Below are 15,827 nucleotides of genomic sequence, written 5' to 3'. Positions count from 1 at the left end.
GAGGCAGAGGGAGCAAGTCTTTGACTTGTTTGCCGTGATCCCCCCTTTTTTTCCCCCTCATCGCCTCCTATTAGGTTATTGTTCTACTTAGCAGATGTCTCTCAATGGTAGGAAATTATCTCCGAACCACAAAAAAGCCCTGTGACCCATCATCCAGCTGCCCTGGAACAGCCCGTCAAGCCCAGGTCGATCCCTGGGAAGGTGCTGCAGAATGTGAGTGAGGACACACACACACGCAAACTTGTTTTTGTATCCTATTAAGGACACCTCATTGCACCGTAACCCAATTCTAACCCTAACCATAAAACCAGGTCGTAACCCTGAAAAAGCACTTTGAATTTTTCAAAACTGTCCCCACAGAGATAGTTTTGTATGTTTCTTGGACCTCACAAATACAAGTACACACACAAACTTGTTTTTATACCTCATTAAGGACACTTCACAGACATAATGCACTACCCTAACCTTAACCCAATTCTAACCTTGACCATAAAACCAGTTCATAACCTTGAAAAAGCACATTTAATTTTTCAAATGTCCCCAAAAAGATAGGTTTGTAAAAAAAAAATTGGACCTCACAAAGGTATAAATACAAGTAGACCTCATTATTAAGGACATTATGCATTAACCTAACCGTAACCCAATTCTATCCCTAACCATAAAAGCAGGTCATAACCCAATTTTCAATTTTCCAAAATGTTCCCCACGAAGATAGTTTTGTAAGTTTTTTGGACCTCACACATTTATAAATACAAGTACACACACAAACTTGTTTTTATATCTCATTAAGGACACCTCTTAGACATAATGCATTAACCTAACCGCAACCCAATTCTTACCCTAACCATAAAACCAGGTTGTAACCCTGAAAAAGCACTTTTAATTTTTCAATTGTCCCCAAAAAGATAGGTTTGTTAAAAAATTGGACCTCACAAAGGTATAAATACAAGTAGACCTCATTATTAAGGACATAATGCATTAACCTAACCGTAACCCAATTCTAACCCTAACCATAAAAGCAGGTCGTAACCGGATTTTCAATTTCCCAAAATGTCCCCCGCGAAGATAGTTTTGTACGTTTTTTGGACCTCACAAAGATACCAATACAAGTACACACACACGCTGCCCTATACACACCTTGTGAAAAAAAACAAAAAAACACCTGCACTCCACTCACTCATCAAATCCACTCACAGGTCTCCTATTACACCAGTGCGGGATATCTCAAAAGCCAGGATGGCTATCGGTTCTTTCTGCAAACGCTGCTGCAGGGGTTTGCAACGGGGGTGGTGGGGGGGGGATCAGTCCCGTGAGATGAGGGGGGGAATAAGGCAGAATCAAGGAGGCAGTGGGCCTAGCAGAGAGGGCTGTTTCTTAGTTAAAAGGTTCTTAAACTTCAGCTGGAGATCAGAAGAGAAGCTTGGCCGTGCCCACAGCTGCCTGCTCAGATAAGCATCCTGCCAAAGTGTGCAAGTGTAACAGGGTGGTCAAGGGTGAGTGAGCAGAGTGCATGTGTGTGTGTGTGTGTGTTTTTCAGCTATATGTACGCGGCATATAGCAAAAAGAGAGCAGAATATCTGAAACATGGGACGTTTCAGTGCAGGCAATATCAACAATAGTTAAGTGATGGTCAGAGTTAAAGTTATTTTTTTACTCAACCTGAGAACCACGCTTGACTTTTTATGAACCGTAGGCTTTAGTTGCTTAGTGATCAAGTATTTTAGTTGCCTGACCCTTACACACTTACACTATTTTTGCTGCAATAGTTAAACAAGTTCAACCCCAAGCGTTGCCCTCGCGCAGTCGTACAATAATTTAAAAACATACTAAGATATAGAGAAATAAATGGCATCTCATACAGAAATTATATTCTTGTTCGGAAATAGACGTACATGCTGTTATGAGTGTTGCCAGATCAGAACACGCCCAATCCAATGGAAAAACCATCCCAAACCACGAAGTTGCCAGACGCCCGCGTAAACCCGTAAAAATCATTAGGTTTTTGCAAATTGCAACCAACAAGAGTGAAGTAAATCAATCATAGGCTACACAAACTGCAAAATGAACCTCTGGCATCCTAGCGCCAGTTCCAGGGACCAGAAGTTTCAAATAACGCCTAAAAGTTTGGAAACAAACAGTTGCTGGGTTTTATTGTATTCTCCGGGCTCTGCAAAAAGCCTGGAATCATGACATACGGATCCCGTCTCCTGAACAGCGTACATTGAACCGCAGAAGAAGAAGAAGAAGAAGAAGAACGTCCGTTGTGGAGGTGTTTCACACGATAATGTCTTCTGACTCTGGGTCAAAGGCGTAAAAGGGACTACGGCGGTGAGTCGTCACTTACAGGTACCTGGCCACAATCACAAGACAGTTGAGAAAGCTCTCGTTGGCTGGCCAATCACAACACAGTTCCGTCTGAAACAGTGCGGCTGATGAGAGCTTCAGTGAGGAGAGATTTTGATCAGCTGGTTTGCAGCAACTAGGAGGTTTTTGACCATAAAAAACAAGTTAATGTATGTAAGTAGACCTCCATAACTCACATATAATGTGCCATAGGACCAATCTATGGGAGCTTTAACCAACTCCCAGCTTGAAAAAAACATTAGTCTATGTCCATGCAAGTGCTACAGGAAGCCATTATGATTCAGTAGAGGTTTAAGGCTACATCCAAACTGCTCGGGTTACGACCAGACGAGTGTTTCAGGATTAATCCATTACGGTTTTCACAGGTTCAAGTTTCAGCCCGTCCACGCTAAAACAGTTTCTGACTGAAAATTCCATTGCTGTGTTTTATTTTCTGGGGGGGAAAAAAAAAACTTATAGTGGAATAGTGTGGAGAGCAGGTCACGAAAATGGAGCAGCGTGGATGTGGCCCATCTGTCTGCGGGATCAGCCATGGACCGGGAGCCTGGCAGACTGCCCTCGACAATGAGCAGGGGTGGGGCCGCGGTTCTAATTGAATGGTGACCCTACTGTCTCACTGTGGGGACACCCCCATGCAGTGCTTTTAACAAGCTGCTGTGTCTCCCCCTCTTAATAAGCCCAAACAAGTTAATCCAATCGACACACTCAAACCCTTTCTTTTTCTTTAACAAGGCACTGCCTCTACCCCCTTAATCCCCTCAGCTCCCCCCCTTTTCCGCCACCATACCGTCACATGAATGGAGGGAGAAGTGAAAAGCTCCATTAGGAAGGGTACCGGGGCTGTAAACCCCCCCCCCCCGGTCGGCTCGGCACTTTCAACACACCCGCACTAAATCATTTGCACTCATACTGTATGTGAGCCCCCGATATGAGACTGGTCTCTTTGGACATGACACACAATGAAAGGGTTATGTTTGCCGTGTCCCCGCTCGATTCACACGCACTAACGAAAAAAACAACACACAAACAAAAAAATTCTGAGGGGACGTTTGCTGACAGACGCGCACACTGGGACATAAAAAAAAAAGGCATTGTTAATAAACCCACCCAGCTCCACAAACAAGAGCCACTGATTCCTCTAACAATACAAGCCCCTGGATACGCACTCACCCACCAGCTCGGCACAACCTCGCACCAGCACAATAAATAACCTGCACAACAAAAGGCCATTGTGTGTAAAAGCCTACAGTTTAGGCATTATTGCCCGTGATATACAGTGGCGTAGTAACATATTGGCAGCTGAGTCTTCTCTATATATATATATATACGATGTTATTGGGGTTTATGCAGCCTCGTGTGCGCCGTATATGCGGTCATATTTATAAGGAGGTTTTTTCTGTGCAGATGAAAGGCATCTTGGCAAAAAAAAAAAAAAACACTCAGCTGTTAGCTTTCCATATTCCAGTCAGCTTCAATATCTTCACCCACGGGGATGAAGGGGCGAGGAATGTCTGGCAGTCCGATGGAAACGAGTCGTCTGTCATATCTAATCAAAGCACGCCTGCCTAGACTAATGTCAACCCCCGTAATAGCAATAAAGACTAATTGACTTCACAGCCAACTGCTGCATCTTTGTGCCGGGCTAGGTTTCATCAATAGTAACTACTCGGCTCGACAACAAACAAAAAAACAGCACTATCGCTCGAGCAAATGTGAAATTTAGATACAGATTTATACACGAGGCAGATGTGAGTTAGAACCTGTAAACCAGACGCAGGTTGGATGGATGTGTTACAAACGCTGGGGAATGAAAGATGCCGACGGTTCCATGAATAATTGAGGCTATTATTATGTTGTATTAAAGCATATGTTTGCAGCCATCACACAGGATGCACTCTCAGGATGAATTGTCGACGAGCGGGGGGCGTTGGCCCGGCCGTCACTTAAGACTTTTTGTTTTTATATACGAGCCGGCGTGCGGGTTGACAAGTAATAATAATATATGTGGACGTTTACAGGTTCATATTTTTAAAAAAATCGATAATAATCTAACATGAGAGACAGTGTACAAAACACACAACACAAGCAAGAATGCTTTATGGTATTTTAAGGCGGAGTGAGCTCTGGGTCTGTGTTTGTTTCCGACATTACAGCTCACGTTTTGTTTTTTTTTCGCACCACTACCTTGGATTCCTGACATACTCTGCTCCCTGGTATGAAAAAGAAACAAATATCAGAAAACATTGCAGCGGTGGGGGGGTGGGGGGGGGTGCTTGTTCGTCTACAACAGGAAACAATTTGCTGCTGACTGCAGTCCTTGAAAGCAAGCAAAGTGACCAATTTTCCTGAGGTCCCGGCTACAAGAGTCTCAGTATGCTGCTCGTTTTCACGCCTACGATGAAAGTGCGCAGAGACAACAGCGAAGCCGAAGCCTCATCAGCTAAACCTGGACGTGAGAAAAAATGTTCTTTTACTGTAAAAGTAATATTAACTGGGTAGAAATGTGCGTCATATGGAAGTATGAGTAGTCAACCAATAGATTAATTAGTTTGTTTGAAGCATTGTAAAGCTGATTAATCCACAGATAAGCCCCACCCACACAGATAAGCCCCACCCACATTTCTACAAAAAAACATCCGAAATGAATACATGTCAATAACGTCTACGTCATTAGAATTGCATCGATTACCACAAGGTGGCAGCAGCATCAAACAGTTGTGAAGTCGACTGCATGTGTTTCTGCGCGAGAAGCCGTTTGACCCATTTACGACGTTCACTGAATGCATCTCTGCACTGAACAACAATGCGGCCTTTTACCGAGTCAATGCAGCCGGCGTTGTGATAGCAGTGCTAACGGCCAGTAGCAACCCGAGGCTTTGGAACCATGGTGAGAAGTGCGTCTGCCCATCGGTCACCACCGGAGCCAGGGCTGATGATGGGATGTAAAAAATATCCCGAGCTGTTTAATTGGTGCGTCAATAGCAATAGCAATCTGTCATGTGGGCTATTTAAACAAGAATGACCACATTTAATTAAAACCAATATTAAACATATTTATCTTTCAACGGGGGGGGATATAATTAGTGCTAAAATGACCAAAATTCAAGTGAATGTAAAAGAGAATTACAGCAAACTAATTACAGAAGCCCTGATAGAAAAATTGGTGTATTGTGTGCACTAATCACCAGCCTAAAACCCATATCGTGTTTGTGTCCCCGGAGTCAAATGTGTCCATTTCCAGCACAGTGCAACCACAGTCCTTCGTACAACACGACTGAGTCTCTGTGCTCCCCGCTGACGCCACAGCCGCTGACTTTGAGCAACGAGCGCTTGGGCTGAAGACTTGTCAGACGAACCACGGGGGGAAACGCATCCTCTGCACCTCTTATTGCCACAACCTTTGTTATATCGTTTCGCAAAAAAAAGCGCCGTAGCGTCGGTTGTCATCTATTGCCACGTTTCGGCGCGGGAACAGAGCAGATGTGAAGAGTACGCCGCCGAGTTCATCACAGATGTAGTGCTAAAAACTCAAATTTCACCCTTTAAAAAAAAAATATATATATATATATATATACATCAAACTGATTCTTTGGGAGATTTTTGCAGCAGATGCTGCCTCACCAGGCAGGACTTAAGAACATAAATCACCAACGCTCCACACTAACTTCAGCCAAATGTGGAAAAATGAGCTGCGCTTTGTTGGTTTTCATGCTGGGATTTATATTTTCCCTCAGTAAACCTTATTACACACCATTTGTTAAAGCATTGTTGATATTGCAAAAATGTCTTATCCAATCTGACACAATTCTTTATTGTTCTAGACAGGTCCATTCACAGCTTAACACAACAACAATAAAACAAACGCTCTTTTCCACCCCCCCCCCCCCCCCCCCCTCTCTCCCGTCCTGTGGTGGCTCACTTGAATATTCAAACAGTATTCATTGTCTTTTTTGTGTTTTGTTCATTGTTTGTTGTGCTGTCATTCCTCAGCGTTGGCTCCTGAACTTCAAAGAAAAAGGCTTTATGTCAATTTATGATGAAATGTGAGTGAGCAGGCGAGAGGGAGAGAAAAGGGAAAAAGAGAGTGGAGCGGAGAAAACCTTCACGCTAAATGGCCCTGCCTCAAAATGTACGCTTATTAATTGGCGTTCAATAAATCAATGGAATATAATTAAATTCAAACAATGCCATTTCTTTCCTCGCTCGCTGAAACCTGACTCCGAGTGCGGCTCGGCTCGGCGAGGGGCCTAAGGTGACCCCAATTCCCATGGTCCAAAGGACAACTCTGCCGTCTTTCGCTGGAGGGTGGCGTCACCGATCCGATAGTCAGTGGTGCATAGCATTAGTGCGTCGTGAAGCCCGCGAGGCAATCAAAACGCCGCGCTGTTCCCCCGAATTGTTGACACTGATCTCGTTTGATATGTATTTGAAGTGAGACAAAGCCATTTTTTGCCCTGCTGGATGTTAAGGACTATAAAAGACGGAAATGACACAGCAGCTCACGGCTAAGCTAACCCGGGGGGAAGGAAGACGGACATTATTCACTGCACGTTTCCCCCCCTCCATCGCCGCGGCTCAGCAGTCTTTTCCTTTGACTCTGTAATGTGCGCCGCATCCAGCTGTTGTCATCCCCGCCGAACACCGTGCCAAGCACAGGGAATCCAAGTTGGACATAGTGGGAGGTGAGGCTTCGCTCGGTAATCACCTGCTGGCTAAAAAGCACAGATGGCACCAAAAAACACCAGCAAGATGTTTGTGCAGCAGTGGCATCGAGAAGACTTCCTGACAGCCTGACAGACAACAACGCTGGAGAAAAACCCAGAGAGTGCGGGGGATTACCGCAGATGCAGATTTGATGCAGAAACCTGGCAACCCCCCCTCCGTGAGTGAGCGAGCTACCTGAAGCGCTACAGAGTTAACGCGTTGATCTCTCGCGCTAACAGGCGAGGCCTCGGGGTGTCACTGGGCGATTGGTGAAAGTTAAAAGTGGGCCGGGCCCGTGATGATTTAAAATAATAGACGCTTTTCCATGACAAAAGGCGACCTGATAGAGCGTTCGCCCTGTTATCAGCAAGTTTATCCAGCCAAGGAGAGAATTAAGAAGGGAGGTCATCGCGGAGATAACGGCGTACGTTGGAGCCTGATTATCTCTTCCCTCCCAAGGATTTTTGATACCTTTCAGTGCTTCAGTGTGATTTATTCAGTTAGAACAAAGACTTTTCCGACTCTCTGTTTCCAGGTTTTTCAGGACTACACTTCAAGGAGAAAACGCGGGGCTGGTGCGCACCTGTGGAGATTTATTCTCCCGCCGACGTGGCCTTTAAATCTCCTGACAGCCCTGGAGACGGACACTTTTAAGGTTCCACCGGGATTAGCGCGCGATATATGCCGATTAGGGCTGTAGCTGTGGAATATTTTTGTAATCAAGTTTTGGACCAATTATTTTTCGATTTTTATTAATGTATTCAGTTTTTTAAAATCCGATTAATCGATTAATCGAGGAATAATCGGTAGAATACTCGATTACATAAAGATTCGATAGCTGCAGCCCTAGTAAGCTACCTTTAAGGCATGCACCAAAAAAGCAAAAGCATTTTTTTTATTATTTGATGTACTTATGATAACAATAACGTGAAATTAGACTACCAAACGGTTGAGACGTCTGTTCATAATAAATCTGATTTGCATAATACATAAAGTACAACATTCAGGACAAGTCACATTCAGTGTTAGTGAGTTCAGCTTGATGCATTTTTCAGTGAGATATAGTGATTTAAAGTGTGGTCGACCAAATGGTTGAGTAGTATCTTATAGGGTTAAATCAGCTAGCATCAATGTTTACAATAGTGTGTGCCGGCAGCGTTAGCAACTGGATGCTATCGGCTCAGACGCTGAATCATCGAGGACGTGCTATTGTGGTACGCCAGTTATAGTTTACTGCACCTTGTTGGCTTCTTGTTTAAAGGCGCCATATGTAAGAATGTGGCCAAAAACGGTTACTACACTCAAATTCTAAAAGACCTCTGTATATTTTTAGGTTTCATTTTCTCCGCCATTGTAGCTCAGACGTAACTGGCAACCCGTGGCTGCTCGGCAGCTGAGACTCTACCTGATTTGCGGTCCGCAAAATATATTTGTTTTAATGGGAATATTTTGTCTGTACTGTTGTTGTTGGTGAGTTCAGTTTGTTATATGAACATTATTCCTGAGTCTCTGTGACATTTTAGGAGGATTTAACGGCCTGCTGCTTTAGATTTATTACACAATGCACCTTTAAGCGTGAAATGGTCCCACACTTTGGACATGATCTGCCGTTTCACTCTCCGTCTGAAATCCGGATGTGTGTGTGCTAAAGCGGTCCGTGTGGAACAACGATCCCTGCGCTGAACAGGCCGCGCGAGATAGGAATCAAACGAATACTCGAGGCAGAGTTTTTGCCGAGTGAATACGCGACGTGTCGCTGAAAAAGTTAGCTTTCCTCCCTTAGCTCTCGTTGGACGACTATCATTTAGTTTATCAATGTTGCTAGCGGATATTATTTTACGTTAGTCGCGGCTCCTGGCACTTCAAACACATCGGCGCGGAAAAAAATCGCCTCCGGAGACATCCGTCTTCGCGAAGACTCCCCAGCACACGAGCGCCTTCTGCTCCGCGTGTTACTGCTCCATGCCTCGGTTTGTCCTTCACAAGAGACAGGTAATACTGCCAAGACCTGGTAATTAGTGCAGATGGAGACTCTGTAATACTCTCCCCCCCCCACCCACCACCCCACCACCACCCCCCAACACCCTCCCTGCAGAAACGCCAAGAGAGGCAATCTATAAATTCCTGCATATTAATGCAATTTAAAACCACTCTCGACACCTTGCTGTAGGCAGGTGATAAAAAGGTGAAAGGCACACAGCTGCTGATGTGTCAGTGACATCAGTTCTGTCTCGGCAAGTTACTCATGTGACACCTGCACACACACACGCACACACACCAAAATAAGTTGATAATCTATCTCCTTTTCCAGAAAACGCTTTCCAAAAATCCTCAACCGGGGCCTCTATCAATAATTAAACGGTAATCTAAAAACCCATTTTAGTTGGGTCATCTTTCTGCACCATTGTCCCTGCGTCTCTGCGTCCTCCATCTATTTTTTTTTTTTCCTTCTTCCTCCTCTTGCTGTAAGATCTAGTTAGAGATTCCATTAGCATGAGAAAGCAGGCTGGTAATTGTCTTCACCCTCCTGAGTGATCCCTGGATAGAGGATTAGGCAGAAAAAAAAAAAGCCCAGTTTCAACTCGAAAGCACAGATGTTTATGCCCACGGCGACACACTCCAGATTAGATTAGACCGCAGGGGGATAAAACTCGCCGAATACGAGCGACATTAAATATAGAGTGTGGACACAGTGTGAAGGTTAAAATCAATACACTTTTCTTCACCTCTCACCACCTGACTGTGTTCACCCTCGCTTTCGGTTTTTTTTTTTTCCCTAAACATTTTCCTTTTAAATCTGCTAATATGCTTATTTTGTCGAATTAGGGATTGGAGGAAGTCGGCTTAGAGTTTTACTCTGTACTCTCTCTCTCTCTCTCTCTCTCTCTCTCGCTCCCTCTCTACACACAGTCTTTAGAGCTGATCTCCCTAAATCATCCCCCGGGCCACCGTGTCCGTCACTAATCTTCATGCCACCACCCCTCAGAAGGAGGTGTCACATTTCTGGCACTCCTCCTCCTCCTCCTCCTCCTCCTCCTCCTCCTCCATGCGGGATAAGCACTCGCAAAAAAAACAAAACACCAACAGCTTCTCCTCTTGACCTTTTTCCACGACGATGATCGATTAAGCTCATTTGAACGGATTTATTCCCGTTAAACAAGCGACCGCGACTCCGCGAAAAAAGCAAGGAAACTTCCTCCAAGGCAAAACTTGAAATCCATAGACGGTACCGTTCAAAAGTTTGGGGCCACCTATAGAATTGTTTACAGGTTTTCCATTAAAAGTCACACTTTTATTCATCAAAACTGTTTTCAGCTGTGCTAACATCATTGCACAAGGGTTTTCTAACCCTTTAAGGTACTACTCAACCATTTGGTCGACCACACTTTAAGTCACTATATCTCATTGAAAAATGCATCAAGCTGAACTCACTAACACTGAATGAATGTGTGTTCTGAATGTTGTACTTTATGAATTATGCAGACCAGGTTTATTATGAACAGACGTCTCAACCGTTTGGTAGAGGCCTGTATCTGAAATACTGTAGAGTCTAAAAAAAATAATATATATATATATATATATATATATATGTGTATACATATTGTCATTATTGTTATCATAAGTAAATAAAATAAACTAATAAAATGCAAATAAATAATTTTTCCAGGTTTATTATGGAAAGACGTCTCAACCGTTTGGTAGAGGCCTGTATTTAAAATACTGTAGAATCTAATAAAAAAAAAAATATATATATATACAGTATATTTATTGATTGTTGTTATTGTTATCATAAGTAAATAAGATGATAAAATAATAAAAATGCAAAGAAATTATTTTTCCATTGCTTTTTTTCTTGGTGTGTACCTTAAAGGGCTAATCATCCAATAGCCTTCTAATGCGATTGACGTTACACAATGTACCATTAGAACACTGGAAATGGGCCTCTATACACCTTTGTACATATTGCATTAAAAACCAGACGTTTGCAGCTATAATAGTCGTTTACCACATAAACAATGAATAGAGTGTATTTCTGATTCATTTAATGTTATATTCGTTGAAAAAGTCATTTTCCAGTGACCCCAAACCTTTGAACAGTAGTGTAAGCTCTTTTTTTCCCCCCTTCTCTTACAGCACATTAACAACCGCATTTCCTGCCCAGAAGCCGTTTAGGTAACTGAATCACTCACAGTTACCTATCTGTAATTATTGAGGAGAACCGAAGTGGAGACAACAGAGAGAGAGAGAGAGAGAGAGAGAGAAATCCGACTGCTATCTGCACTCCTTCAAACCTGCCATGCAGAAAAACACTTTTGCTCACTCCCCCCCTCTGCCTGTGTAGGATAACGCGGGGAACTAAATGACTCAAAAAGTTTAAAAAGTGCAAATGTTGTGTTTGCAAAAAAAAAAAAAAAGAGATATAGCTTTACTCAGCTTTTCACCTGTTCAGGAAGCTCCAAGAAGCAAGTGAGGCCAATAAGAGGTCTCTCTCCTCGCTCTCTGCCTCAGCCATTAAGTTACAACACTGCAGGCTTCCTGTTTTCATGCTCGAACACCTTCTACATGCTTTCAGCGAGGACAAGACTAAACAATCTCAAGCGAAACACCAGGGGGAGAGCAGAAACTCCAAGAGGACGAGAGGGGGAGTGATGCAATGCCGGGGGACGCTTTAAAAACGGCAAACAAATCACGTGTCACTTTGAATCCCATTTGAGAAAGTTAAAACAGGGGGGGAAATCTAAAACCGGTTTCAAGTCGCACAGATCTCTTACTCCCCGACTGGACTCCTCCTGTTAGTGATCACAGTGGTCATCGAGCTGTGCCGCGGCTCCGAGGGACTCCAGCTCTATGGTAATCATATCCTATTTGAATAATGAGGCGATCGCACCACTCCCCCTCTGCCCATTTCCCCCAGCATCCTTGACTGGAGTCTTTGATGGACACTAATTCTAGCTCCATCTATAAAGCTCCTCTCATGCATTTTTAATAGAATCTATTACTTTAGGATTAAATTATAAAAGACTGTCCCTCTTAAATTTTTAATAGTTTGCATAATTGGTATCGGGGCCTGAATGCGGAATCATAAAAAGCCCAGTTTGTGCTGGACTGAGCAGCAGGAATAAGCCGGGGCATAACGGCACATGATAGCAGCACAAAAAGGTACATTATACCAGACAGGAACACATCTGCATGTGTGTGTGTGAGTGTGTGTGTGTGTGAGAGAGAGAGAGAGAGAGAGAGGCCATTACTGTGGAGAATTAAGGGACATGAACTCTGTGAATGAAGGGGGACAATAAGGTCAGGGACCATGAGAGCTGCTTTTTAACTCCTGGAGGAGCCTGAGGCAGGAGTCACCTGATGGAAACAGGAGACACGAACCAGGTGTCCACCACACACACACACACACACACACACACACACCTGCTGCCACACTGATGTCACAACACTCGCCCGGGAAAACAGCAAAAAGTACTTAGCAGGTTTACAGCCTTCCGCCTTTGTCCCCACGGCAGCTGATAACTGTGTTCACTCAGCTTAAATGGAAATGTTTTTTCTTTTTTTTCTTTTTTTTACCCTGTCTGTGTTCCTAGTTGCAGGCAGATCAGCCATGAGTTAAATGTCATCCTCACTCTCCAACAACAGGCAAGAGCAGATACAGGAGAGCAAAATGTGTCCGAGGCATCTCCGGTAAACTAGAAATCTACGCACGTCACCATCCCCCAAATTAGCACCGCAGGGACACCCCCCCCCCCCCCCCACACACACACACATTCACATCCCCTCACCACCACCACCCCCTCCGCCTGCTGGCGGCGGCGGCGGCCGCTCTTTGGCATTTCTGTACTGGGGGAAAATATTTCACACTGTATGAATTATTAAGTGTGGGGCCAGTGCTAAGCAGCGTGGAGATAGACCGGTTATTCACAGCTCTATTGGGACGGATGCGTCGGGGAGCCCGGGCGCCGTCGCCTATCAGATCGTTTGTCACGAGCGATAGACAATTTACAATGAGAGGAAGTTTTTTTTTTTTTTTTTTTTCCAATTTATTCATTCTGCTGTCACTGCAGTTTTCTACCTTCAGTCATTCCACTCAACAACACCCTCCCTTCCACCTTCCCCTCCTTTAACTGCTGCACCGACCGCCTGCTTTCCTGTCTGATACCGTTGCTCGGCGCTGAAGAGAAAGGTGGAGGCGCAATATGTGTGTGTGCAAAAGACCCAAATGCTACTTTACTTATAGCACATGAGAATGGATAAGGGTGCAATAAGGTCTTATCCACATGGAAACAGAACTTTAAAAAGATAAGCGCGTTTTTACAAAGTTCATCATTTCAAGAAATGTCTTCATCCACAAACCATATGCACAAAAAGCCATATTTGAACAAGTATACAGTACAATGAACACAATCATGGCGACAGAGACAGAAGGAAGAAATAGAAGTTATCATAAAGCAAACAATCTCCAAACAAAACAAAGATGACGAAGATAGCGACAGCACCCAAAGTAGCTTATTGGTTGTATACGTGAAAAACGCAACGGTGGCATTTTGAGATTTCCCCTTACTACTGGGACCTGTTTTTCAAAAAATAGCATTTCACCGCTCCCAAAGCAGCAGTTCAGCGTGGATATAAAGACAGTACGATATAAAAGGTAAAAAGAACTATAGCAGATTCTTGTTGAGGACATCATTTCACAGCTCAGAGGTTCGGGCTTCCACATTTTTAGGCCCGGTGATATAGGAAAGGAAGAGGAAACGATGGGTGTTAGGGGAAGAGTCTGAGCCCCCATATGAGCTCCAAACAAAAGACCTGACTCAAACTGGCAGCTGGCTGTTTTAAATACCTTCAAAGAAAGTTCATGCATGGAGAGAGATGCTTTTTAGAGATTAAACATGAGAAATATTGGATTTGCAACTAGTTGGACGTTTGGAATTTTACTTACTAAGAGACAATTCAATGCCATGCGGACAGAGGAACTCGGCAAAAATGTCTCACGCGGGACGCAATTTCAACATATTTTTACTGAGGGCGAACAATAACCATGTTAAAAGAACAAACATTTTTTGCTCACAAATACTTTTCAATTTCAGAGAACAGAACAGACCAGCCTGAAAAACACCATAACGTCAAAAAGAGTTTTTCTCCTCTCTCCACTTTCTTTTCTTTCCAAATGGGAATTACAACAGGCAGCTTTGTTGCTCTAAATGCTCACTGTGATCACTTTGACCTGTAAATGTGTGTGGTTTTTTATATACATATATATATATATATATATATATATATATATATATATATATATATATCTGCGTCTTTTGAAAGCGCGATGCAGAGCGATTGCACTGAATAGGCCTTGATGTGAAAAGGCAGAGATGTTAGATAAATGTCCTCACAGCCAAGGCCTCTGCCCTCTGCCTGATGAAGCATTCTTATACTCCGATCCCCCCCAACCCCCCCCCCCCCCCTTTATACGCACACACACACACATACAAACACACACAGATGGAAACACAGACCCACAGTGCCAACAATCCCTCTAAGGGCAGCATTTGTTTGGGGACAAGGTGACCCTGTTGCCTAGGGGCCTGTGAACAGGCACAATGAAAGCCTCTCATCCTGCACAAACCCAGCCGGCTGTGTTGGGCCGATGACGACGGGGCGGAGGGGAGGGGTGGTGGGGGGGGGGGGGTGGTGGGGAGAAGGGTGGGTTTGTGCGGGGGGCATCGCGACACCCTGCTACCGCTATTCAGGAAGCGCCCCCCCCTTTCACACCCTGCACAGACGGAGCAAAAAAAAATCCCCGCTTGTAGCCCAGAGTCACGCAGTCAACAGATGGAGCCGCCATTGAGTGAAGGATCACGCCGTCAAGGGTGGTGGGGGGGGGGGGGTGTCGGCGGCTCACCCATCCATCCCCGAAACAATGGGGCAGCAGGTCAAGAGTGCTGTCTCTCAGAGGAGGGGGGTCATCAGGGAGGTGGGACATGCTCCCACACAGTCGAGCTATGCTTTGAAAGTGCAGGAGCGGAGTGAACGGAGGAAGCCCCCGTGGCTATGGACGCAGGCCACGCTCAGGTGAAAGTGTGTGAAATCTACGACAGCATGAATTCGTCTTCAAAGGACTCATATTACACCCTATTTCTACAAGTTAACCTAGTTCCCTGGTGTCCTAGTGAACATGTCTGTGACATGCTTTGGTCAAAATACCTTAAGGTTGAAGCACCACAGCAGTTCAATCACTCTGCCGAAACAGCCCTGTTCAGAACGCTCGCTTTTGAGTGCCTGTTGCTTTAAATGCAAATGAGACACAGGAAACTATGTCAGCGTCGCTGAGGCTCCAGCAGCTAACAGCAGTTAGCATTCGGAAAAGCCATAATTTGCCGTCTCTAGCCGGCACATTGCCGTCATACAGTATATAAAATGTTTCCACTGTGTAGAACTCTGTGCTGCACTGAATACAGCCAAGAAAAGAACACTTCGCCGACTTCCGCTCTTCCGGATACTATCGCCCTCGCCTACACGCTCGCGTTTTTTTTAGGGACAAAGCGGAACTCCGTGAGACAACAATTCCAAGAAATTCTCATTGTGACGTAAAAATGAGCGCGGAAATCAACATTGCGTGTTTTATCTGCTGTACTTAGACTGAGGCGGACAACAAAAACATGACTTTGCCGACTCATAGGAGTCCCACAGTATTAAAATGATTAAAAAGTTGATTTTGCATAATATGTCTCCTTAAACCAGCAATAAAGTACAAAAAGGCC

At 44.4% G+C, this 15,827-nt stretch overlaps 2 protein-coding genes across 2 annotated transcripts in view; one reads left to right on the top strand and one right to left on the bottom strand.

Moving 5' to 3' along the window:
• git2a (G protein-coupled receptor kinase interacting ArfGAP 2a) overlaps positions 1-7,427 on the top strand; it is a gene marked incomplete at its 5' end in the record, with an annotated part of 114,478 nt that extends 107,051 nt beyond the window's left edge. The window contains one exon of the mRNA XM_083904965.1: positions 7,416-7,427. The remainder of the gene's footprint in view (positions 1-7,415) is intronic.
• Positions 1-15,827, bottom strand: part of fam222aa (family with sequence similarity 222 member Aa) — a gene marked incomplete at both ends in the record, with an annotated part of 59,737 nt that overhangs the window by 26,396 nt on the left and 17,514 nt on the right.

Source organism: Microchirus variegatus (assembly GCF_963457635.1).
Source record: "Microchirus variegatus genome assembly, chromosome: 18".
Classification (NCBI taxonomy): domain Eukaryota; kingdom Metazoa; phylum Chordata; class Actinopteri; order Pleuronectiformes; family Soleidae; genus Microchirus; species Microchirus variegatus.
Note: the sequence above shows the minus strand (reverse complement) of the source record. Positions and strands in the feature narration are given on the sequence as shown.